Genomic DNA, 27,333 nt, shown 5'->3' on the forward strand with positions numbered 1-27,333 from the left:
ATTTGATTTCAACAGTGTATGGTTTCCACTCTGTGACATTTCCTAAAAAGCTTCAGGTTGATTTTATTTGCAGGTCAGGCTTCTAAGCCTGGAAGGTATATTTAAGTTGCATTTTCACTTTTTGTTTTTACCTGCAGAAGACCTAAAAACAAACTAACAAACAAAAAACCCCTTAGCTTTTAGAAGAACTGAAAATCTCATTAGAAATAATAAAAGGACACAGACCTAGCACTTTAAAACATGCCATGCTTGAGACACAATATGAGTCAATTCTGTCACAGTTCTCAGCTGCCAAAGTCCACCTAGTTAATAAACTTTAGCAGGAAGGAAAGGACTAATGACATCAAACCTGCTGAAACTTGGTGGGTTTTGTTTTGTTTTTAATCACTTGTTCTAAATTAACCTGGTAAAGTAAAAAGTTTAGCTCCCATTCCAAGAAGTGTCTTTTTTTCGGGGGTGGGATATGGTAATAAAAGCCCCCCTCTCCTAACATGTTATACACCAGGGTCTGGAGTTTCTAAAAATCCATGACAAATTCTACTATCCTCCTTACCATAAAATAATTTTGCATGGGGATAATTCCCTTCTACCCCAGCAGGTTACTTTTGTCAGCAATCCTTGTGAATAAAAGTTGTGCAGTGACAAAAATAACAAAAACATGACCTGTTACTTTTGTTACTGCTCAGATCCAGTGACAAGGAGTGCAATTTGTGTAGACAAATTTAGAGAGGAGATGTATAATGTGCTCTAAGACATTTTTCTTAGGTATGTAAACTCCATGCACATAAATGTAGGTTATGTCTGAAATGAGATAAATACAACCTGGAGAAATGGAGTTTTTGTAGGCCGTTAAGAATAAAACAGATGGCCTATCTTCCTAGCGCTCCCACAAAAGACATAGCAAACCCTTAAAAACAAATGAAAGAAGGAAAATGGGTCCAACCAAAACATTACTTGACCTAACAATTTAGAGTGGCTTACAAGGTTACATGAGGAAATACAGAGTGCCCTCAAATGTGCCCACTTTGGCTGTGAGATGCACAAGAAGCCTGTAACCATGCTGAATTGCTTCCCTTCTCCCTTTCTCAGTTACTGCTTTCCTATCTCTCTATAAATTTGATTAAATTGTGCTTGCTTAGTGAGGGGCAAAGGAAAAAGGAGATGGACCTGGCTGGGACTGAATGGGAATTCAAGGAAACAAAAAAGACAAAAAAGAGAATTTGTCTTATTATTTTTTAAACCTTCTATGCTCTTATGACACTTAATACCATGCAACTTAGAAAGGATTTTGGAAAAGCTCAAAACAAAGGAAAAAGCCAATTCCAGATAAAACATTTTTCTAAGCTCTGTATCCAGATTACATTGCAATAACATAAGCAGAGGCAGGGGTTGATTTTTATGTTACCTGTAAGACTCCAATCTAATCAACCACATAACTAACTTAAAAATTTGAAAGCTTTTCTCCAGCTCTGAAGAGTTTCAGAATTAGACATCAGTTCTTCATACTGACTGTATAAGCCTTTATGTCAGGACCACTGAAAAGAGTTCTGCTGAATACACTTCAGACAGAGGCATGGAAACCCAGTACAGAAAGTAGGCTTTTTTTTTTTTTTTTTGCTTTTTTTTTTTTTTTTCCATTTTAATCCGCTGAACAAGAAATCACAGACTGACAGTGGAGGAAAAACTCAGTTTTCAAACCCAGCATTCATTCCAAGTGCAGTGTTACTGTCAATTGTGTTGTCTGTTGTCAATTGTGTTGTTCTGGCCTGTAGAGGAATTTGCTAAGGATTTTCTGGGAGAGAAAAAAAAAATAAAATAAAAAAAAAATAAAGAAAAATTCTTGCTCCTTGATCAGGTTCACCACCACACTTTTTAGTTACCGCTCCATATGATCTTTTGTCTGTCTCCCCTCCTCCCCATCTGTTTAGATGGAACCGTGCCCACTCACAAATTGGACGGTCCCTGTTGCAGAGATGCCAGATGCAGGATGAATACTTGAACAACAGAAAAGAAAGTAGCTTACAGACACTTTTGACTGCCAGCAAGACATGGCTGCATTGCAGAAAGCACATTAAAAAACAAACAAACAAAAAAACACCAAAACAAAACCAAAACCAAAGAAAAATACCCAACAACTTGTTTAACTTTTCAAGAAGATGTAGCTGAATTACAGTGAATTACAGTAGCAAAGTGTACAAATGCCTCCTCAGCCATGTGTGTGAGTGCATTGGCAGGCCTGCAGATATGGCAGCAGCAGATTAGTGAGAGTTAAGATTTGCTTGATGCATTAATCGAAAGAAAGGAAACTTTTAAGTGGGTCAGCTCAGAGGGTGCGTTATTTTCAGCATGCATCTCAACACCAGGGAAAACTTTGGCTGGCAATTGTTTATCACTGTTAACATTTCTCACGGCTTTTGCTGTTAAGGTAGTGATGGGCTGCAAACACCACTAGGTCTGAGAAGTAACATTTCTTACATTTTTTGACTGCACTAAAGCCCTAGGAAATGTCACTTCTCTGTCAACTTCATCAAATATTGAGATTGACATTTTATTCAAATGTATCCTGTTTGCCAGTAATTACACAGCAGTGTATTCTACTGTACAATATGGAAATGAGTGGAAACAATAGGGATATGAGGGGAATATACAGTCACTGAAAAATGCACACAGCAAAGCTCCAGACCCAGAAATGCGCCTCCCCCCTCTTCCCTCCCCCCGCCTCTCCCCCCCCCCACCACTGTTGGCACCTATAAAAAATACTTTATTTCCAGATTGCTTCTGGTCTCTGTGGAAATGGGTTCAGTGAAACACAAAAAAGCAGACAGTCAGATATATAGCCAGGGTCAAATCTTGTCAGGAGTTCAGGGTAAGATGTCTAGCAGAGGAGAGCAGCTGTTGTTGATGGCTGAAAAGGTGGTGATAATCCACTGAACTGCTGCTTTACCAGGATGGAAGGTGAAGCTGGAGGCACCATTTGACTATTTGACAGACACAGAATAACTTCAGTATAAATAGCTGAGATACTGCCTAAGTTCTAGGCTAGGCAATAAAAATTTTAGGTCCATTCTTAAACAGGTACCATCCCTACTGATATCAATGGCCCACCAGAAAGCCCACCAGCTGCACCCCCAAATTCAATTTCAGTTCTATGTCCTTTTGCCTTAAACTGCTATGAAAATGACTGGATAGGGAATACATTTTTAAACAGGGAACAGTTATTAAACACTAAATTTCTACCACTATAAGTCATTTAGTATTAATAACTTCACTTCATAATTAACTTTGCATAACAATAGTAGCTGGATACCCTCATCCTGTGATAAGCAACAGGCTCCTCTGCCCTGGAGACAGTATAATCAAAGCTGACAAAAGAGAAAGAAAGGATAATGTACAAAGAGATTAAGTGAATGTCCAAGGTCACACAGACATGTGCCATAGAGGCTGTAGCTGAACCTGAAGATTTGGAGTTGCACTGGCAACTGCTGCTATTTTTATGTTCTTAAAGCATGCAGAGTGAGAAGGCACAGCAAAGGAAGGTATATTATGGATCTAACTCTCACCTGAGGATTATCTATCCCTGAGGTCAACCAAGTCAACTAGCAGAGCTGGATCTAATCCGTCTGCAATTTAGAAGATGGTCCGTCATCAGCCACAGCTCTACAGTGAGTGCTGAAAGAGTTAACAGACAGAATTGATGAAAGTCTCATCAATATTAACATGGAATGATGTTAATGTTTATTAACCTGAAAATATTTGGGGAATGCTAAGGAAAACAGAAACAAAACCAAAACCAAATCAACTGCTGGGTGTCCTGCAAAATCTTTTTTTCCTGCCTGTCTCAATTGATTGTCTGCCACCATGACTGTAACCTACACCGCTCTTTCTGTTTCTGTCCCTAAGTGTCTAAGCATTTTAAATATCCGGTGAGATAAAGACACTTCTTTATTTATGAGATGACAAAGAAAAGACAAGAAGGGGTGGCACTGATTATCTGTTTTTTTATTCCTGAAGTATTAGCAGGTTATCGGTACCTCTAAACAGGATAGCAATTTGATTTCAAAATTGGTTTCATTCCTGCCCTTTTCACCTCATTTCTCAGAAGACTTGGAGTCACATTCTCCATTGATTCTCCTCCTGTGACCCAGTGGAGATTGAAGAGATACTTAGGTTCAAGTGTAACGTTCTTTAAAAACTCAAGAAAATCTCTGCATACATTCTCCATCAAGGCTTTTTTTTGTTCAGTTTGCCAGCCCATTTATGAGCAACTCAAAAATTTGTATACATAAATGTGAAAGTGATTTTTGGTACAGTTGTGGAACTATCCAAGGGCTGATCATTTAGTTATGTTCAAACTATTATCTGCTACCAAAACTCAATCATAAATCCAAATAAAACTTGTAGACCACAAATACAGCTATGTCCTATTCCCTGTGCTATAAGCAGTTACACATTATTTTTCCTTTCATTGACTGAATCTTTGATGCATATATCCAACTTTGAGCACTGTATTTTTGATGTGAATAAAACCAACAATTTTCATTGCTGGCTTCCATTTTTTTGATCTAGCAGACCAGAAGGTACTTAGTTGAAAAAAAAATAAATAAATCTTCAGGACATAATGATACTGAGGAGATTCTCTACTACTTCTGCACCTGGTAAGATGGCTGAATATGTCCCTGCCGTACTCCAAGTAGTTGTGTCTGAATGAGACTGATTGATCCTTACAATATTGCTAAGTCAGTCAATGATTTTGGCTAATAAATCTGGGTTACATATGACAATAAAATAAAGCCTGCCCCTTGAAACACAGTTTATGACCATATCCTTGCTCTTGGGCAAGACTTTTAATAGTTTTCTCTGCTTGTGAAGGGGGTAATGGCTTGTAGAAAATGAGTTGCTTTTCTGGATCCCACAGGAAAACATTAATACTGGAGAGCTCTATGTCCTTGTGTTAAGGCTAATTGTCTATTTCATTTTCTTTTTCTTTTTCATTTTTCCCCAGCAATTCATAGGTAAAGGAATGCTTACTTTACTGCTTCAGAAACATTTATGGAATGCATATATTTTATTTAATCTTTATCACTTAGCCATGAAAATTATGTCTTCATCTATTGCTGTATTTCTACCATTAAAAAAAAAAAATAATAAAAAGTTTTATTTAAACTGGATATCATAAAAAGGAAGCTTCTGTTATCAACATTTTCACTTCCCTTCAGATAAACTACTACATGTTACAGCCAATTCTACACCAATATTATTCATGTATCATTGTGAAAGGAAAATTCATTCTTCAGCCCAGACAGAGCATTACGAACACAACACATATTGACAGTAACCTCACTTCACTGCTATTTTCTTTTTTCCTTAGTACTGGTTTGTATGTAAGGCTAAAACACTGGCAAAATAAATAAATAAATAAATAGATAGATAGATTAGAGAGAGAGAGAGAGAGAATGATAAGCCAGGGAAGAATCTCATTCTTTGTTAATGAGAAACTCAGCTCATGATATAACCCTTTCAGCCAGGAGCAAACTGATGCTTTTCAACTCCAATTGTCTGATCTGAGGTATGTTCCCATTTTTAACGAGACATTTACTAAACTTATGCATATATAGAGAGAGCTAATTTACTTCTTTAGAGTTTGATCATGTTTCCATCTCAACATAATTAGAGCAAATTGTCTTTAAAACAATATTGATTTTAGATTAAAGCTTTCCATTGCAATACCAGTAGAGGCAGTATTTCTCTTACTTAACCTTGATGACAGATAATGTCAAATTCAAGAAAAACTATTTAATAAAGAGTACAGTCAAAATTATTTTGACACTTAAAAGAGAACTAGTTAAAACTGTGTTAATTGCTCTATAAAATGAAAAATATACATCCTGTAATAAATGGAAAAGCTTCACATTCTTCTTATATTTCATTCATAATATTTCAGAAATATTAAAAAACATTTCTGCTTGTTTTTTACTGCATCTCATGAACGTGGTTTGATTCCCCTGCACTATTTCCAAAGGAAATATGGTAGTGTTCACTTTTCACTGTTAACTCTCACGATTTTTCTCAGAGGTAACCAGAAACTAACTTCTACCCATTTGGTGTCACATCCAGTAAGAATCCATCTTCCATTTTCCTAAAACGTGCTACTGCGAAAAGAAGTGAGTCCTCCTGAAAGGGACAGAATAAAACAGAACATATTCTGGAAGAGGAATCCTTCAGTCAGCCAGAGCACATGAAGTTTGGAAGGTTAAAGTTCGGCAACTTTATGAACAGAAACTCAAGTGCCTGCTCCCCATTAGTTTGAAGAAATGAGAGAAGTTGCTTCAATACACCAGGAGAAGGGCCATGGAGCTATTCCCATTTCAATCTTCAAAAGCACTGAGAAACTGGAGGCTGGCACTACTCTGAGATCATCTGTTCACACCAAATGTCTGCCAAAGAATTACAGGTGGTTAGCACAGATGCTTGACCACAACTGTGTACACCTGTCCCATTTGCAGTTTGGATGACCAGCAACCCAGGCTCTGAATATACATAACCAAGATGATGGTGTTATGACCAAGTGGTATATCATCTTCCATTAGACAGGGAAGGTGAGGAGCACACACACACAAGGTAGAGAAAATGAGGTATTCAGAAAAAAAGATAGCAGATGTTTAGCTTGACTCTAACCTATATATTTTAGCATTACTAGTAAAACCAAGGCAAATAGCAGCAGTTTTCAGAAGTACATTTGCAGGATGTCCAATCCTGAACAACTTTGTGCATTCAAAACATGTCTACACCTCCAGCTATGCTTGTCATAGTACATGGTAATAGCTGCACTCTTGCAGGTAATGAGTAAATTCCAGTTATTTTGGTAATGTTGTTTTCAGTTCATGATGGTTACAGTCTACATTTTCTTGCCACAGCCAGCATGAATGATGGAGAATGTTGACACTTTTACATTTACTATCATTTTGGGTGTTGTTTTCTTGGTAATATAGGGACGTACTGTAATAAAAGCAGTCACTGTGTGTTGGTTGTTTTTATTCAGTAAGCTTAGTGTGTGTCTGGTTCCCCAGAGAGGATTTGGAAAGCTGTGCCTGGCTCTAATGCACATGCATAGAGTGCCTATGTTCCCATATTTTTCCATGTCTGGCCACCTCTGTGAGTTACACAAAAAACATTTCATGTGACCAGGCAGTCATGTGACCTGTTGCTGAAGTGCAAACGGGTGCATGACCACTGCCACATTACTGTAACCAGTTCACAGGATTGAGACTGAGAATTGCATTGCTAGTACGGCAATGATACACCAAAAGGGTAAGGGTGAGAATGATCATCTTCAGAGCCCTTCCAGTACACCATTGTTTGATTATTGTTATTCCTGATTCTCAATGGTCTCATCTGCTCCCCTCCCACCACATACTTAGGGGGTTCACTGAGATTAGACAGTTTCAAAGGTCTTTATCCTCTGAAGTTTGCCTTCTGGTCTATAAATAACAACAACAACAACGACAACGACAACAACAACAATAATAATACAGAAGGGCATTCCTCTTAAAGAGATTCTTGGCAGAAAACAAAATTTGATTATGACTATTTAATTAGGCCCCATCCAACCTGGCCTTCCAGGGGTGAAGCATCCACATCCACGGAAAGCAACAGAAAGAAACACAAGTTCAAAAAAAAACAACCAACCAAACAAACAAACAAACAAAACAACTCAGACAAATCAAATTATAAAACACTAAAATATTACATCACTTTTTAAAGGACCTTCAAAAGATTTCAATGCAAACAAGTGAAAAGTCACTAGTGTCTCACAAAACAACAGTGTTTGGAGAAAGTAACAGATAAAGTTTTAGAAGCTGTTTTATTATAGCATTTGACATTTGAAGATACTGTTATACTTAACTAGGAAACTAGTCTTGTACAGCCAAGAATCCCCCCTGTTAATGGACTGCAGATCAGACACAATGGGATTTATACTGTATTAATTCTTTGAAGAGTTCCACTATCAACTGACTGCAGTACCTCAACTGGAAATAATTGTAAATGTTCTAGTGCCAATGAAATGACTTCTAAATTGCCAAAAGACGAGAATTTTTTTTTTTCTGAAAGTTCATTATAAAAAAAAAAAAAAAAAAGATATTTTAATGTTCTGTATATTCATTCAGTTAATTTTCACTTCTTTATTTCCTGCTAAATATTCCAGAATGTTTTACACTAAAATGCAAGAAGACCCCTCCAGATTCTATTTTTGGAGTAGCTGCTACACATATCATAAAGTTGATCTTCCTAAACACCTAGATTTCAAAAAAATAATGTTAAGCAAGTTAGCATGAAAATTAAGAGACTTTAAGATCAGTTTTATCATCAATCTTTTCTCTTTCAGTAGCAGATGCTGTTCTCTCTACCCTAAATGTACTCATGGTGCAACTTCTAGACCAGTAGAAGCAGGGTATTGTTTTCAGAATGACTGAAGTACACTTAATCTCATTGACTTTCAGTTTTGCTCACCATGGCATGCCCCTTGAACAGTAAGTGACAGATGTGTCTATTGTCCACAGTAGGACTTAAAAGGCATCAGTGCCTTTTTGACAGGATTCATTTCCCACCTAAAATGTTCTGTCAGACAGAAGTTAGACACACTATAAAAAATCCTTCTTCCTGGATCACAACTGTTAAAACAGAGCTTTTAGAAAGACATCTAGAGGGCTTCTGGGTCTGGTATGTTATGACATGTCCGAGAGAACCAGTGCATCTTGCTTGCTGACGGATTCAGGAAGAATCCAAAGCTTTGAACTCCTTCCTGTGAAAAGAGAACTAACTTACAGCAATGCTCTCATTTGGGCATGACGCAGGAATAAGTCCACTTTGTTTTATTTGTGTGATACTACTTGAATTTATTCTGAAATTATGTCTGTTTCTAGAATGATAATGTATTTCCATGTTTATTGTCCATGTAGCAAAGGACTTGGCCTTTTACACTAATGAATAGCAAAAGGAAGGTGAGAGTTTTTCTTGGGCTAAATGGATCATCAGTACCATTGTAGAGACAAGTGTGGCTGCAGTAAGCAGTCAGGTGTGGTTCCCAAAAATGGTCTGGACAAAGGTTAGAGCCATGGTGGGGCTATTTTTCTTTCTGATGTTGATGGCAGAGCAAAGTGTAGTGCATCAAACCTCCCAGTGCTCCTGCTGTGAGCAGTAGCTAGGCTGTCATTACCGGCTTTATTCCTATATTTGAAATCAGAATTCTTCTGAGGAAATCTCTGTCCAGTTTAATGCTCCTTAGCACAAAATCCAAAGGACTGGATTAATGAATTTAATTCAAAAAGAGGTGAATTTGTGCAACCTTGTCATTTTTCATTGCAAACAGCCTCTACTGCAACCCCCAAATCTTGTGCACTAGACTCTGTGTGTAAACTAGCCATATCTCCAAGGAAAATGTCCCATTCTATACAGAGGTTTTAACAGCTGAGGCACAAAAGAAAATAACAGTACCTGGCAACTGATGTCTCTATGAATGCTTTCTTTCAAGTTGGATCTGCTAGAAAAGCTCCCTTTTAAGTCTGATGAACAAATGCTGATTGCACCATGGAGACAGTTACTACAAGTTACCACCAGCTAGTGGAAGCAAGGAAGAAGACAAAACCCTGTAATATTCAGGGAATGCTTTCCTCTGCTAATCAGAGGAAGCTGGAAGATCAAATATGTGTTCAGTGGGCAGTTGTTACTTGGGTTGGCTTTTTATCTTGGTTCAATAAATTGACTTGCTCACTTGTTACTAAAGCAGATTATTGTAAATGGGCTTCTTGGTCAGCAGTACCTCTTGATAACATTTTAATTAAAATTAATATGTGCCTCATTTGCTTTTGGGGGTCTAGTATATGACACTTCAGAACACTGACAGTGTCAGATGCCATTTTCTTCAATTAATCGGTACATAATTATATTCAAATGGCTGGGAAGAGTGCAACTTTTTCCTTCGTGCAACATTTACCATTTTGATATTTGCTCCACTGATAGTGCCGAGTACAAAAGTCACATTTCCCCTCTGAGAGAAGACACTGTGTTGAACTTGCAGATCTTTCCTATGTCTTTTCCCACTACAAAAATTGGTACTTATGACTCCTGTCATTCTCCATCAAAATAAGGTCAGTTCTTAAGTGCTGTCTGGCTGTTGTCATGGACCCTTCCAGACACCTCGTCTACCAGGCTGCATCAGGCAGCAGTGTGCCTCTGGCTCCAGGTGGAGAAAGGATAACATCAAGCACCAAGGGACACATCCTGCTCCCGCTTCTCCCTGGAGGAGAGTCACAGACCCAGCTTAGGCTGGGGTAGTGCTGGCCAAAGCAGGCAGTGCAGCATGCAACAGTCACAGCTGGTGTAACCTGCAGGCTGGGAATGCCATCACCACACTGGGCAGGATCAAGATGGGCATGTGAGGAAGGGAAAAAATAAAAATACTGATATAAAGCAAAAGTAGACAGACTTGATAATCTTTTATTTCCTAAGATGTCTAATGGGACCATGACCTGCTGAGCCAGAGCTCCTGTGGTGGCTGTCAGTTTGTGGCACTCATACACAAATCTGCATGTACTTAACTCACATTGCTGCATTTAGGAACGGGAATGCTAGCTTCTCTCTTCTGCATTAAGAAAGTGAAAGCACGGAGGCTAGTTCAAAGACACAAATTATATCTGTGCAAGAACATCAAAAGAGATAGGCCTCCATGCTTCAGGCTACCACAGGAATTACTGTATTGAGTTTCCTCCTGGCGTTAATGATAAATAGTCAGAATCACTGTTCTGTCTCATACCATGCATCCTTCTTGCAAATACACATCTACTTCCTATCAATGATAGACTGTCTTCTCTGCACCTATTCATAAAATGGGGACCATTATTTCCCTTTGTACTAGCCACACTATGCTAAAAAATAATGATTAAAGAAACGGGAAGGTCATTTTGGTTCTTTAGTCATGGCATCCCACTATCGTTATAAGTATTTTTCTACAGTGTTTCCTTTATACAGACTCTGTAATGAACTTTTTGTTCATCAGGAAACTAGCTTGTAAGCCGCAAAGATCAGAGCATTATTTCAAAGGGAGGGAAAATAGTATATCATTTCATCTCATGCACATTTAGGTGAATTTATAACTCAGGAAACAAGTTACATGATCTTACTGACAGGCATTGATTCAAAGAAGCAGTGCAGCAGAATTTAAACATTTTAGGCACCTCCAGAAAGAGATGTAAGACTCTGTTTTGCAACCAGTGATCAGAGAAGTTACTCTGTTTTCAGCACCATAAATTCTCAACCTCTGTGCCTCAACCCTTTATTTGTGCAGGTGACTTTTTATTTTCTTTTTCTTTTTTATTTTTGGGTGCTGTGTTGCAGACACCTGTCCACTTGGAAACATCTAAGCCACAAAACAGCTGTCAGATGGTAGCAACTTTTGGTTACTCTGAACCAGGGCTGGATTCAACCCAACAGTGACTGAGAGGTGAGAGATTTGGTATCGTCTTATCAGTTTTCTGAGCCATCTGGTTCCAAATATGCAATTTAACAGTGAAATATTGCTACGAAGAATCTAACAGCATTTGTGAAGTTTAAGACTAGAATTATTCTTTGAATGATAGATACAATCGTATCAGCTTCGGCATATTATGCATTTAAAATATAGCTACCATTCACAGTGAAGCAAAGATAACCATCATTAAATCTAATGCAATATAGAATGATGCTCATATAGAAGTGAAATCTCATCCAAATATTTGATCTGATGCCAAAGTAACACATGTAAATCAAGATAAAGATATCAACACAAGATAAAGAAGTTAGTAAAAACATCTGTGCAAACTTCCATCCGAGTACTTCACTTTTCATACATGAGGTAGAAAACAGCTTCTCTTGCACTGCATTATCTCTATGCAGTGTCATACACTATAGCAGTGAGTGACAGTCTTCAAAAACTGAAGGGAAGAACTTAATAGGTTACTTCTGTCAGTCTCACTGTAGTAGCCAACAAATGATCCACAAAATTCAGATTAGCCAGAGCACTTCCAGGAAGGGTATCCCAGCCTTGCTTCTTTCCTCCCTCCTTATACCCATTCTCCAGGTGTAGAAATGAAGCACAGGCACTTACCAATATTTGCTGAAGATCACACAAAAACCTCTAGCAGAGGACTAAGTTGGCAGACTTCCTCCTGGTCCATATATACATCCTAGCTGGATGATGGTATGCATTCTCACGCTTGCTCTACAATGTATACATTATTTTTATAACACACAATTCCCAATGAGTTTGGAAACTAAGACATCAAATTAGGTGGACAGTCCTTGCAGCCATTAGGAAGCTCTATTAAAGTGAATACACAGCTAAGAAAGGGATGGCTATGCTCCAGACCAGGCTACAGAAATAGCATTTTAATATTATTTATGATTTTATTTGAAGTTTTAGTAAAATATTCATTCATATCCTGATACTAATATAAAATTCTTTATTATCTAGTGGTACTAAATTTCAGGCTCTCACAGTTTTAAAGTAGGCCAAATGCTGGGTTTGAATACCCTGGCATTGTCTTTCTAGAACATAATAATCAGTCAAATGTAAAAATGAGCTTGAAATTTAACACATCAGTATGGATAAGAACAATTCTTGAAGAGTAAATTATGTCTAATTAACTAGACTGAGATAGCAGCTTTTTTCTCACGTCATGTTTCATTTCATTGTTAGGAGTCATAATCTTTACATTAACCAGCTCTTCAGCTGAAATGTGGGGGAGTGCTACTTGTGAAAGGCTCCAAAACTGGACTTAAGATATCAGGCTATGCAGTTCCTTGCAGCTGAGAAACATGTCAAATGCTGCTCTCTGTTATATCACATCCCTGACATTGGCTTTCAAGGAAGGATTCAGCCTGAAAACCCCTTTGAAGTGGAACAGAAACTTTGAAGGCAGCATCAGAACAAAATCACGTTCCAGTCTTCACATCTGTCTGTGCACTTGGCAGATGCTTCATACCAGTAATTTAAATTAAGGCATTTTTTTTTATTCTCAGGCATTGTGATAATTCCAGGGCATTTCCTCCACCATATTTGTAACCTATTCATCATACCATTTTACTGCATAATGAAGAAAAATGCCACCAGTTTAGCAACAGATTTGGATAATGGTGAGATGTACAGTAACACAGAGTAATATGACCAGGTTTGCAAGTTCTAATTGAATATTTTTCTGACCCTACTTCCATTAATTTTTCCTCCTGTTTCATTTTTTTTCTCACCATTTTATATGCTGACTTTCCCCTCTTCTCCTCAAAGTGCATCCTGAAAGCATTTTCAAGAAATAGATTCTGCTCCCAATGTGGAATCAGGCTTTCTCCTTATCAATATACACTGCTTATGTGCCGATGAGCTATCAAGTTGCTGATGGAGGTAACAGTACGTATCTCAGGCATGGTACTTAATTGGTATGCTGGCCCATGCAAAGCTATCTGATTGCATTCAGTGACTGGCAGGGACAGAAAGCATTTCCAAGGGAAATAATATCTAGCTGTGAATGTGGGAATATGTGTGTAAGAACTGAACAGTAAACACCAGCCTTAATTTTAATATCTCACATCATGCAAAGCTTAAAAAAAGATGAGTGCTCTGATATTCAAGCAGACCCCTGCGGGACAGAAATGTTATCATAATAATATTATAGAAACCAATGTAAAATATCCAGCTGCTGTGAGAGTTTTAGGGGCATCAAACGTTCTTGAATCACCATTTTCTTTCTACAAATGAAAGTATTTACCTATTAACAGCAGCAAAAGTATATTATTTCACTGGGCTGTATGACTACAAGCAACATTGCCTTTCAGTTTAGGCTTTGATAGGTTAGCATTTAATGTCCCAAACAGCCCTTAAATGCTCCAAGGTGAAAATGTAAAACCATAATCCAGCTCTAAATGGTCATTTAAAAAAATGATCATCCCAAAGCTCAGGAGTGCCTTTATCTGTTTATGAAGCATTCCCGTTAAAATAGTTACACTAGGAATGTGGGGAGGATGATACCCATTTAATTTTATGGTGTTTTTCTCTCTCCAATGATAAAAGGTGGCTGGGACTGCAACAAGAGCCAAATTCTCTTTGCCTTATTCACACAACTAATCACATTGACTACAGTGGGACTGTTTGTGGAGGGGATTTGGCCTGGACTCTTACTGTGTCAATTATCTTTCTTTACAAGCAGGTTTCTCTTTTTGTCTTGCTCTCTAGCCAAACTGTTACTCATACGTTTCCAGATTAAATGCATGACAGACAACACCAAAGATTTGAAAGCTGCAAAAAGAAACATCAGTTCAGATCTCTGGGTTCAGATTAAAAACAAAGAAGCAAAACAAAACAAAACCTTGACAAAACAAAACATCTTGCTGACACAACTTTTAGGGAATTGGTCAAGGAAGATTTACACAGAACTGTTCAGACAATACCTGTATTGTTCATCCCTTAGGCTTTACATCTGCTTTCCCAGAAATGAGAAGGCAAGAAAGAATTTGTGATATTCAGAGACAATTCGTGTGCAAATCCTGACCTTCATAAAGATGTCCAAATGTTCAGAAGCTGATAAATTTTTTTAAAGTAATGCATGACATAAAGAGAATTGGTAGCCTCTCTGCCTGGGCAGTCATTTAAGCTGGGGCAATGAGCAAGTACAGGCTGCTGACCACATACAGCTCCTTGTCTGAACCCAGCCCAATGAGCTCCTGCTGAGAGCTTTTCACACCTCAAAGATACATCGCGGCAGCCTTGGTCAGCTCCCAGGTCAGACACCTCCAGAAGCACCTTGGGACCACAGTGCTGATAGACGATGGCTGCCCCGTTTCACCGGATCCACTGCAGTTATAGAGAAGGACCTTTGCCACTTCAGACAGGTGTCCCCACTTTCTCACCTGATTCCCGTGTCACTTGCCAGCTTCTTTCGGGGTTGCTGTTGAAAACAAACAACAACAAAAAATCAGTTCTCCAATGCTCTTCCTTCAGGGCTATCTGCTAGCCCAGCCTCAGTTTGTGGAAGGTGAGGAAGTGGAGCTGGCTTTTCCTGAGCTCCTCTTGTACTCCCTGCATTTGAGGGATGGGGGGGAGGGCTGTTCTGATTATTTATTTATTTATTTACCTAGCTGGGTGGCAGAAGAAACTCTAGTAAGGTAGGCAGGGTAGCTCATTGTAAAGTTCTGTGAGAGAAGGGGATGAGAGCATTGCCTTCCATAACTCAGCAAGAAGGAGGAAAACATTCTCTATAGCAGCCCAGACCTTCATCCTGAGAGACAAAAAGTGTGCTACAGAATACCCAATCCTTTTCTCAGAGCCTGGAAGAGGGTTCAGGAAAACAGCTGACCCAGTGAAATGCCAAATTTGCTCTGCTTATAATCACAGGTATAAATACCTATATAAAAGAAGGGAAAATCTTGACAGAAAAAAGTATATTAAAAAATGCTTTATTATTTCCAATGCACGGATATAATAAACACCTGTGATTACTGATTCTTCCAAAATGGTATAGACTGTAGATTTATTGGGAAGCAAGTGTCAATCCTCCTCAGACCTTGCAGGTCCCTTCAGTTTTACAGAATAATGATAGGGAAGGGTACAAACCTCAAATGATATTTCAGCACTGGATATGATAGCAGCAAATTCCCAGCAATGGCATAAATCTTCAGTTTCCCATATTTAATCACTTTGCTTTCTTCAATGCTGCACAATAAAGGACAGAAGGGACAAAAGATTCGATAAACAGTTCTGCACCCTTTGTGCCCTATTCTGGATGTGAGTGTGGATTGCTGCAGCAATCTGAGATGTCAAGTCTAGCTGTCAAGGCAAGAAAGAACAGAGATAAATGGTTGCCCTGTCACACAACCATGCTTACTGCAAACTAAGCACAAACATGGTATTTAGAGCCCTAACATTTGAATAGGTTACAATACACCTCCAAATGAAAGTTTCCATAATTAAGGGATAAAGAAGTTGACAGAATTTCTTAGCCTACTTGTATAACATTTTTCTAAAAGACAGAATTTGAGGGAGATTGGATTCGCTTCAGCAAGGTATGCTGCACAGTGAATTGTCTGATGCTTCCCAAGTACATTTTGCCAATTTTATCACCAGTAGTAAATTGGGTGAACTTCTGAATTTCAATGCATGAGACTCCTCATGCGTCAAGATGAGATAATTCTGTGACTTGGATGATTACTTCTGAAGGCAAAAGGCCAAAGTTTTCTCCTTGAACTTTACATATGAATTGATCAAGTCAATGCATTTTATATACTTTAAGGTACCTCCCTGCTTTGCCTAGCCACATCAAGGGAATACAGTGGTAAAAAGCCATTTTCTTTCTACTTGCAGAACATATTAGCATTTGAGAGGAAAACATCTATAAAAGACCTTATAAAAGTCTTCAGAAAATCCATTAATCCCAGACATTTTGTCCATAGTTCCTTGCAGTGCTATCAGAGTGTCTAGGCTATTGACCTATAATTAATAGGATTTTTAAGAGTTCTGTTATGGTTACTCTTCAGGAGATGAGTGAACAGATGGATAGGATGGTCACCCCCTTGCTATAACCTTTGCCTAACAAAGCTGATTAATTCAGTCTTTCTAGTTGATAAGGCATCCAGTGTGTCTTTGTCTACAGATAATTAACTAAGATACAAAGCAGAAGGAGTCAGAGGAGGTGAACAGCAAAGTGAACTCTCTAGGCTGAATCCTACAGACTGGGGACTAGCAGCAGAGGTGAGGTAAATGATACTGTAAACAGTAAGTCAGTACACCACCATGAGTTAGCAGAAGCATTCATGAGCAGAGGCATGATATTACAACCTAGCAAATAATAAAAAAATAAGCAGGCAGTGACCAATGCCAGAGACTATAAGCTGGAGCTCTCACATGGTGCCACCTCTGCACTCCAGCATTTCACTCACTGTTCATTACACTTCCCAACACCTGGAAGCCACCTGAAAATAGTCCTCCAGCTTTGGGTGCCCCTGAACATGAGGCATACAGCTGCATCTCTGCCCTGAGAGGCACAGGGGCAGGCCCAGAACAAGCAGAGAAGTCAAGCAAACAGTGTGGTTGCTGCATATGCCCTACAAAGCCCCATGGATATGGTGCCCTCCCTTCCCCATTTGCTTTTGTTTGGCTGCTTGGAGCATTTCCACAGGCCCACTCCAAACCAAAGGCTAGCAGCTGTCTGCTTTACCTCATTAGATGTGAGCAGTAGGGGTTGCCACGATCTACTACACTTAAGACATTCAGAGCTCCCAGACATATAATTTACTCTTAGCTCCTTTCAACCCCAAAGCTAACTATGAGCAACAATGATGAAAAAAAAAATAAATAAATAAAAAAATTCAGGCCTGCTAAACAAACCGAAGTAGAACAGCTGCAATGGGAAAGGAAAGGAGGCCAAGTGAATTAAGCCTCCTATGTTCCTTACTTAGCCTGCCTTTCTTTTCTCTCCATGACCTCCAGCTGAATATAGTCCTTTACTGCTGTTTCTCATAGCTTGCAGCTGCACAGCTCCAAGCCTGCCAGGAGACTCAGCTCTCTTGTCAGTAGTGGGGAGGCTGCGGTGCCAAAGCACCACGGTGCTACCCCCTACCTGCTCCTCTGTCCCTCCAAAGCAGTGCCTGCCTTCCTCAGTATCTTCCCAGTTCGTCTCTGAGGCCATGCCAGTGCATGCCACTGTGTGCTCGTAAAGCACTTATCTTAAACACAATACCTTAAGAGGCAGCCTCAGCCACCACTTTTCCTCATGAGGCTTGATGCAACAATAGGCTAGCTGGTATGCTGCCTCACCTTGCAGTGAGGAACAGAGGGAACATCCAATTCCATCCTTGTCAGAAAACTGGAGGAGGAAATGTTTTTCACTTCTTCTGTTTCAGACTAACACTTTCAAGTGTTGCACCTTACAAGTAGCTGTGTACAGGTTTTCAGTTCGTTTCAGAAAGAAAAAAAAATATCTTTGTGCCAGAATCCCAGCTTTCTTTAAGAACATGGGCTGAAATTTTATCAGCACTGAAATAAGCGGTTGTGCAAAAGCTTTGTACCAAAAAACACATGGGATTTTCATGCATATATATCAAATTCTCAGTTATAACTGTTGATCCAGCTGTGAAAGAGCACTACAACTACCCAAACACCTGCCCTGGGATTGCAGAATTTTTCCCGGGGGAACTCCCAGAAATGTCTCCATATTGACAAGACCACACAACTCCAACACCACTGCATGCTCACACCTCATCGGAGAGACATGAAGACACAGCCCTCTTCTCACAGGCTAGTTGTAAGACTGAGGGTTCCCCTGGGGTGGCACCATGCTGAAGCCAGCTCACTGAAAACAGCAAATTAAGGTCACTTTCTGTCCCAAGATTTATTAAATATATTTTATTTTCTTTCTACTTAAGCTGAACTCCATAAGCAGTCCATAGCAGAGACCAGAAAACAAACACTGAGCCACTGACCCAAAGGAGACACGCAATCCCTTCCTATGACTGACCCTCTGATATAACTTGCCTGTTTTGAGAGCAGTTTTTTAGAAGCTGAAGGATATGGATTCAGTGACACGCAGGCAGAGAAGAAGACTGAGCTCAGGTGTCTCTTATCCTAGATGTGCACTTTGAACATGGAAATAACATTAAAAAAGTTTATAACAGCACCAGTATCCAGTAGTACAGTTATAGGTAGCATCTTAGCCATATTAGATAGATAGATAGATCGATCGATCGATCGATCGATAGATAGATAGAGTTATATATAAACAAACATATTCAGGACAATATATAGACTGAAATTCAGGAGAAAGCGTTTCAAGAAACATGCATAGTTAAGCAATCTTGACCAGTCAGTTATGAATGTTTACTACATTTCTGCCTAGTAAGTGTGCTTGCTCTCTTTAGTCAATAGAGCTGTGCCACTGAAGAGGCTATTCATGTAAGCACAGCAGCACTATTTAGCCCCATCATATTCCTAAAACTCCTAGTAATCATGGTATAAGCTTGAAAATCAGGGCTGACTTGGATATTTATTAGTACAATTATGTTTGCAACCCATCATAGACTGAACACAATTTTTGTAGCAATTTTCAAATCATTAGCCCACTGTTTTAGTAACATCTTATCTCAGCTATTAGATGGGCTGTCCTTAAATTGAAGTCATTAGCAAAGATTCCATTACTATATTGTTTTGCAGTATGCATTCAGTGTATTGGACAATTTAGTAAACTAAATAACCCCTGCATATGAAACAAATCAACATATATCTAGAAAATATAATTATAAAGCTTAACTAATCTACTTCATTTTGTATTATATAAAAATATTTTCAACTTTTATATGAAATAGCTTCTAAATAATAGAGTTTATTGTACATGATTAATTATAGCAATGATGGCCATCTATCTGTGCTAAAATATGACAGTTTAATCTTCTAAATCACATCAGGAATGAAACAATTCTGAATCCAAGATATCTCTTTATAGGTTCTAAGTACAGCTCATAAATTACTATGGCTTTTAAATCTCATCTACATTCATAGAGCGGAGAGGCAAACCAATACAATATTCAAGACTGTAGTCTTCTTTGAGTAAAATTCTCATTCATTAACATATTTTTAAGATGTTTTCACAAGAACAATGACACGTGGCTAACTTACTCTTAAAGAACAACTTCAAATGCCGGTATTTCATAGGGCAGGTAATTTTTATTCTTTGGAATTTTTTATGGAAATTCAACACAGCGCTTTAATCACATTCAACCGTCATCCCTCTCAGAAGGATCAGTCCAGGTATCGTGGCTGGGCACTCCCTATCTCCAACAGTTACTTCAAATTCTTCTCCATCTCTATTTGAAATTCCTAAATCTACAGAGGATCTCTCTCTATCTCTCCCAACCTAATAGACTCAGAAGAAGTATGAGTTTCTGGGGGGAGGTAAGAAAGGCAGGCTGGTTAGGAACACAGTATCTACCTGCTGGTGTTATGCTGTTCATGAGTTACTGGGGTTCTTTCACAACGGAAGGTACCAAAATGAAATAATATTGTCACCAGTGAGCTGGCAAAGATGATAATGCATGTATACATGGGAAGAGCTCTATTTCTTCCCCCTCCAGGCTCAGCCACACAACGTGTAGGCCAGTCCTGTATCATGGCACTAAGGTCAGGCATGAGAGCAGGAGGCCACCTTTCCAAGCAATGACCTCAGGGACCTTGAGACAAGTTGCCATGCCATTACTGTGTAGGACCGGCCAGCCCTGAGATGTTGATACTGATTAAGCAACCTGAGTGACATCTGAAGCCAGGCCTGGTTTTGTACTCTAAAGTAACCTAAAGAGGCAAAAGGGCCTAAGGAGTGATGGGTGCTGATGCTTTGCCTCAGCTTGCTCCTCTGTCCAGCACAGTCCCTCCTTCAGGCTTCCTTATAATCAAAATCTTAAGAAGAATTTCTCAGCTGGCAGCTTTGCTGGAAAATAACGTATCAAGTTCCTGCTTTTTTTTTTTTTTTTTTTTTTTTTTTTTTTTTTTTGCTAGTATAAAAAGTTTATGCATAAAGCATTAATCTTATATCTCATAAGTATCCCAAACTGAAACCTTCTTTCTGTACCAGTGTTGCTTATTGCTGCCCATCCTTCTAGTTCTGATCCAAACAGAAGGGAAGCCCTCACAGCCTGAAACCATAGATAGCTATGCAGCCATGCTCAAGAAAAACCTGCCCCCGTGCACAGGACAATGTCTCAGGGTACACTCTCTAAAGTTTTGTTTACAGGACAATTTGTTGATCAGCTGGGAACTGGGAAAATTTGCAGAGAGATTGTTGTTCAGCAAGCACAAGACAAAATGAATAAGCATCGAAATTTGTTGCTTTCACTTGAAAAGCTCAAATCTGCCACACTAAAAAAACTTATGTTTCAGTCTCATCAGAATAACGTTGAATAATAGTTGTATTCAACTAATCCAATAGCACAAAGTAGAGCAGCAGCATGTTGCTGTTGAGATGCAAAGAAGAAACATCAGGCAGTGGAACAATGGTAGTAAATGGTAATAAATACCCCATATTTCTCAGAGGTGTATAGGTGAATGAGGAGCAAATGCATGAGAAGAGGCATCCCTGTGTACGCATTTCTTCTGCTTTTCTATTCCACAAGGTTAGTGGCAGGGGAGCATGTGTGGCAGAGTTTGCATGTAGGGTGAGCCAGATAGGAGTGAGTTCAGCACGGGTGGAATTTGCTAGTGTGTCTGCACTGTTGACTTTGCTTGAAAATCTTTACACATACACTGCTCGTGTGAGAAAGACTGGTTTAAAGATGAAACTGGACAAGTTTTTTTTTAGCTATGGCAAACCTACTTTGCTTTCATCAGCATTTTCTAAGATTGTTCTTTCCCTGCTGGATAGTGTGGTTGTTTTGGTGAATGTTGCTGTCAAGTCCTATGAAAAAGAAGCATTAACTGAATTTCCAACGTGAGCAACAGAAGAGCAAAAATTATAGAAAATTTCAATAATAATGGTTACAGAAGATGTTAAACAACTGAGCAACTGGCTTTTGTTCTCCGCTCCAACCACAAAAATGTAAGATCAGCTGGAGAAATAGCATTCATTCCACAAATATTTGGCTATAAAAATGATTAGGCAAAATGTTTTTTGCCATAGAAATCCTTATCAGAATGATGCAAAGATGGTGCTCTGTATGAGCATGTTTTATAACTCTTGAAGTTCTATGAGCATTACTGTGCCTTACGTGATGCAAAGAATGATTCTGCAGCTGCATATCAAAAGAACAACTTTCATTTTGATCACTTCTCAAAATATTTTAACACACACATCATTCTCAGTAAGACGCCTGTCTGAAAGTTTTGGTTAGATATAAATTTTCACATGAATCAAATTAAGTTTCCCAGTACTAAAAGCTGAAATAGTTATTAGATGTCATACTTCTATTTCCTGTTTTCTTCTCAAAGGTCAGAACAACTAATAGCTTTATGGATAAGTTGGCCAACAAGCAACTCCTTTCCTAAATTTTCAGGATAGGGAAAAAAAAGTCTGTTATACAGAATGCCTGAAGGTAATCTGCCAAACGCACACACAAAACAAAAACAAACAAACAAAGTTTTGTTCAGAAATGTTTTTTAAAGAAATTTAATTTTGTTTCATGAGAGGTTTCCAAAGAGAGTTTTCTGGGGAAAAAAAATAAAAAAAATCTTAGTGATTTTATTTTGCTGTGTACTTTTATTGCTTTCAGCAGTCTCCTCCAAGTTGTCCCTGATTTAAATCAACTGCAAAGCAAGATGTGACTGTGAAAATATGGGAGAAACAAAGTGAGGCTGTGAGATGAGAAATTAGTTTCAGCTTCCACGTTGTAATCTGCTGTGGCATAAGTTCATAGTAATCCTTATTTCAACACTCTATATACAGCTCCCTCCATCAGGAGCATCCTCATGAACTCTCAACAGCAGCAGAGGAAAAACAGCAAATTAGCCACAGGGACTCAATCAGGAAAGAAAGAGACTGGAAGCACGCTGTCCTCTGGACAACCCCTGTTGCTCATTACCATCTTGGCATATTCCCACAAGTAAGATTTCATGTCAAGAGAAACATGTTAGAAATGGTATTTTATTTCTTTCTTCATTCAGTTTTGGGCAGAACATTTCTCAATCTAAATAAAAGTAGATGGATGTTAATACAAGAATTAATTCTTCCAATTAACATCACGTGATCCATTTCTACCTTATTTTATCTGCTGTAGCCAATAGACCTGGGGAATCCCTTTAAACAGCAATTTGGAAAACTGTCACAGCTCCCATCTCTTTGGGGATTTCCTGATTTTTTTTCCTAGTTGTTCCCACCTAGCATCATTTTGAGAGATCAATATTGTTATTGCAAAGGTTATAACATCTCAAATTTTATGCTGGGCTAGAGAGGCTCCCTTGATTTATTACCTTAAAGATAATGTATCAGCTATTAAAACTGTTGTAGCTTAATCAGATATACTATCTCTTTAGTTTATTGGACACAGATGCAGGAATATCATGATAAATATCCACATGCCTGGAATAATCCCGAATGAACCATTACACACAAATGTACTAAGGTTATCTAATGGTGTAAGTACAGTATTCATTCTCAGTTTAGCACATTTTGAATGCCACTAGTGATCTATATATTTACTAAATGAATTACATATAATAGTCCTCATGCTGACGCTTCATGGGATGCCATTTTTCTTGCTGAATGTTTTGAAACTTTTCCTAATGTCACTATCAGCTCTGCATTATCTGGAATCTCCTCATCTTTGCTACAGTATTATAAATAGTTTTTCTAATTGCCTATAGAGAAAAATACATGTTGGACATTTTAGAAGTTATAAAATACACATCACTTTTCAGAGCTGCACATTTTTATCCAGAGGAGATGGAATTTCCACCAAAGTGAAACCTGAGACCAGAGGAGTCAATGCTATGATAAAATGACAAGGCAGAAAGCATATTTTCTCCAGTGGGATGAACACTTCTGGACGTCAGTGTCTTCTGGCCAGCTACATGATAAAGTCTAAATATTGTGAATGCAAAGAATTTGAAGGTAAAAGAAAGAAGATACCTACTTAAATTTATCTATCCTACTATCAAATTTAAGGTCAGGTGGGGACACAGGGTAGTCTAAACTATTAAAACAACTTGGTCTAAAGAGACTTCAGAAGGCTGTGCATATATGACAGGACTGATGTGGAAAACTCATCATTTGAACTTCTGGAGTGCATGTTTTGCTACTAATCATTGCACCTTTCCCTCACTCTGTTTCCATTCAGAATTATTTACACAATTCACATGTGGAATATGACGTGTCAGGACATAGCACTGTTGACAATAATTCCTCATGAGAACTGTCTGAAATGCAGGTTGTCCAGATGATGAGTTTGGGGTATTGGATTTCAGATTGACATGGAATAGAACCACAATGGAGTGTATTAGTACTTCACAACATACCTCCCTCTGTCCAAAACCTCTAGCAAGCCTCAAGCAAGGTCACAAAGGTGTCTACAACAGCGGTGCTTAAGGCAGCTCCAACTACCAACCACACAGAAAAGATCTGAGAGTCCTGAGTTGCAGTGGTGGCACTGGGCTCCCCACTGGTTGACATGGTACTGGTGCTCAACGACCACATCCAAACCACCAAAGTCCCGGTATACCCAAACTCCCCAAAGATGACACACCTACCACTAAAAGTGGTGTCTCCACCAAGCCATCATGAGTGAGTGAGGTTTTCAGAATATTCTGCCTTTCATTAATCATGATTTATCAAAACAAACAAACAAACAAAAAGCCTCTTCAGTCCAACAGTTCAATTTTTTTATTTTTTATTTTTTGTCAGAAAAACTGTTAGACACCATTAGTCCCAGCGTCACAGGGGCTTTTGAACTTTGGTGTCAAATAGTGAACAGGTGATAATGTCCTCACACCAAACCCAGGATCAGATGCACATTGCTTGCAGTGAACAAGTGCTTGCAAGACTGCTATATTCTGCACTTTCAGAAGACATCACTGAGGTATCAATGGAAAAGATACTATCAGAGACTAAAGCAGCAGTGCATATTAACATTATTGACCTGCAAAATTGAGAGATCTGTTATCATTTGTAAGTAGCTATAGCCAGGAGGACCTGAAGAATAGCGGCTTATTGGAACTGTCACAGGGGAAGATAGGATCAAATGACATGGTGTACTTTCATACCAGGATTACTATGCCCTGACAAGTGCTCTAGGAAGACATTTAGCATCTACCTTGATTCAGGTACAGTCTCATTATCAAGAGAGATGAAGTGGCCTCAACACTAGAAGGGCAAACAAACAAACAAGCCCACAACTGTGAAATATATATTTTTTAACAAATATCTTCAAATGCCAATGTTGCATATTGTCTTGAATCTTTCATAATTTGAATCTTTCTGCAGGTGCTGTTTCAAAAAAAGTCCCTGGAGAATTAATAACATATAATCACTAAAATAACTTTTTGCAAGTCCCTTGAGTGTCTGTAATTAACATGTTAATCTGCACTTAAAGTGAATAAAGTATCATTATAAACATAATAAATCATTTCATGTTACTGAATTATTTGTCTGTAAAATTACCCAGGTAATTATCTAAACTTTACTAATAAAAGGTTTCATTAACTACCACTTATACAGGGTAGAACCAATGCATTGAGCTTTCATGTTCAAATACAGCCATAATGCAAAACACATTACAAATGCTATTGTCATCTTAAAATAAAAACTGGAGTACATATGCTGAGCTCAGTTAATTCTGAGGCTGTATTTTTGTTACATAGGGGTGTTGTTGCTTAACCCAGCAGGAAGCTAAGAACCACACAGCCATTTGCTCACTGCCATCCCACTTGCAGTGGGATGGGGGAAAGAAACGGGGAAAAAAAAAAAAAAAAAGAGAGAGAGAAAAAACTTCTGGGTAAAATGTCTGATAGTTTAACAGGACAGAAAAAGAAAGTAGAATGAAATAAAATAAAAATAATGAAAAATTGACATAAGCGATGCACAATTTCTCACCACCCATTGACCAATGCCTAGACAAACCCTGAGCAATGGTAGTCCCCCACCTGTACACGCCTGTCCAACTGCCTCCAGTTTTACTGTTCAGCACGGCGCCACACAGTATGGGACACCTCTCTGGTCAGCCTGGGCCAGCTGTCCTGGCTGTGTCCCCTCCCAGCTCCTGGTGCACCCTCAGCCCCTCACTGGCAGGGCAGCGCAAGGAGCAGGAACGCCCTTGGCTCTGTGCGAGCACTGCTCTGCAACAACTGAAACCATCCATGTTATCACCACTATTCTCATCAAAAATCCAAAACACAGAATTGTGTGGGCCTCTATGAAGAAAACTATCTCTATCCCAGGTGAAACCAGGACAAGGTTTCATTTCTATACTGACCTAACTAGAGGCAGGCACTACACTGTAAAATATAAGAAAGGAACTGAAATTTTCACAGAATTGTAACCAACCAAGGTGAATCTTAGGCCTAAGATAAAGAGTTGGAATAGAAGAAAAATGATCTGTGGCACATTCAGTCAAGATGTTCATACTGATGTGGCTGTATTGGTTTAAAATCACAACCTTTCTTCAGCATCTTTACAGCCTACTGCAAGCCATTTGCACGGTAGTAGAAATTTTTATGCTAATACAGATGACAAAATAAAGTGGGAACTAAAACTGACAACAAGGTGGCATTGCCCAAAGGGCTAGGACCAATGCTTAAGCAAGGGTTTTCTAAGTAGCACAGGTGGCCAATCATATATATGTCACTGCTCTGACGGTAATGAAAGCTGAGGGTCTTGCTCGTTCTAGAGCTGAGTCAGATACGTGACCCAGAGGGGATGACTTTAGCTCCAGAGCTATGGATTAAATAGTCTTACACTAAATAAAACTGCTGTATGATCTCATTATAGGTAAGATGTAAAACCTTTGGGGGTTTGGGTTTCTTTCCTTTTAAATCATGCCAGTAATGACTTTGTCACAGCTAGATCCTGTTGCATATGCAGGATTCAGACATGCACTTGATACTGTGGCCCCAGGTTCAGCCTCGAAATCAAGTGTGCCACACATCAGCAGAGCCACAGAAACTGCTGCTAGCCCACAGCAAATGCAAACTGTACTGATTGAGGTGGGTTGATGTGTTTCACTCTAAGTGCCAATTCACATTTTCTCCCATTTGCAGCAGACTAAAAGCATGCACATGGACAGCTAGGATGCTACAAACATCCCCTCTACGGCTACCTCAGACATAATTCAAGCACACCTCTAAAACCTGAATCATTAAAGCACATCAAGAGAGAGGCTATGTTTTATTCTCAGCTTGTCATTTATAAGCTGCAGAATCACATTGTTTTCCACAAATCTCACTTCCATTTAGATGACTCACTAGGAATTAAGCACTGAAATACCTTTGATTTTCTGGCTCTGGGAGCCTACCTATTCCTAAATTTCATGAACAGGCTGCTGACCTCTGAGATGTTCCAATCTCAGTTGCACAACTCATAAATGCACTGTCTCGCTCCCTTCTGACTCTTCAAGCTTTGACTTCTCAAAATACCACATCCCAAAGGCAATACTGGTGGCGTTGATATTTTCCTGTCCAGCTGATGAGTTATTAGGATGCTTAAGACTTTGCCTAAGACTTCTTGTACTCATTTCCCTCACAACAGATATTCGAGGTGGGATATCTGAAGTGGGAATTACTCAGTCTTTCTTTCTGAAGGTGTTCCATTTCAGGCAAAGCATTACCTGTCTTTATAGCAGGGGAGAAAG

The 27,333-nt window shown here is 38.9% G+C and overlaps 1 long non-coding RNA gene across 1 annotated transcript in view; it reads right to left on the reverse strand.

Annotated features, from left to right (window-relative positions):
* Positions 1-13,718: 13,718 nt before the first annotated feature.
* LOC110353323 (uncharacterized) overlaps positions 13,719-27,333 on the reverse strand; it is a 99,527-nt gene continuing 85,912 nt past the window's right edge. The window contains exons 10-11 of the long non-coding RNA XR_011808512.1: positions 15,635-15,733; positions 13,719-14,969 (exon numbers count right to left, since the gene is read on the reverse strand). This is a non-coding gene — a long non-coding RNA (uncharacterized lncRNA). The remainder of the gene's footprint in view (positions 14,970-15,634; positions 15,734-27,333) is intronic.

The sequence above is a fragment of the Anas platyrhynchos genome, chromosome 1 (genome assembly GCF_047663525.1).
Source record: "Anas platyrhynchos isolate ZD024472 breed Pekin duck chromosome 1, IASCAAS_PekinDuck_T2T, whole genome shotgun sequence".
Lineage (NCBI taxonomy): Eukaryota > Metazoa > Chordata > Aves > Anseriformes > Anatidae > Anas > Anas platyrhynchos.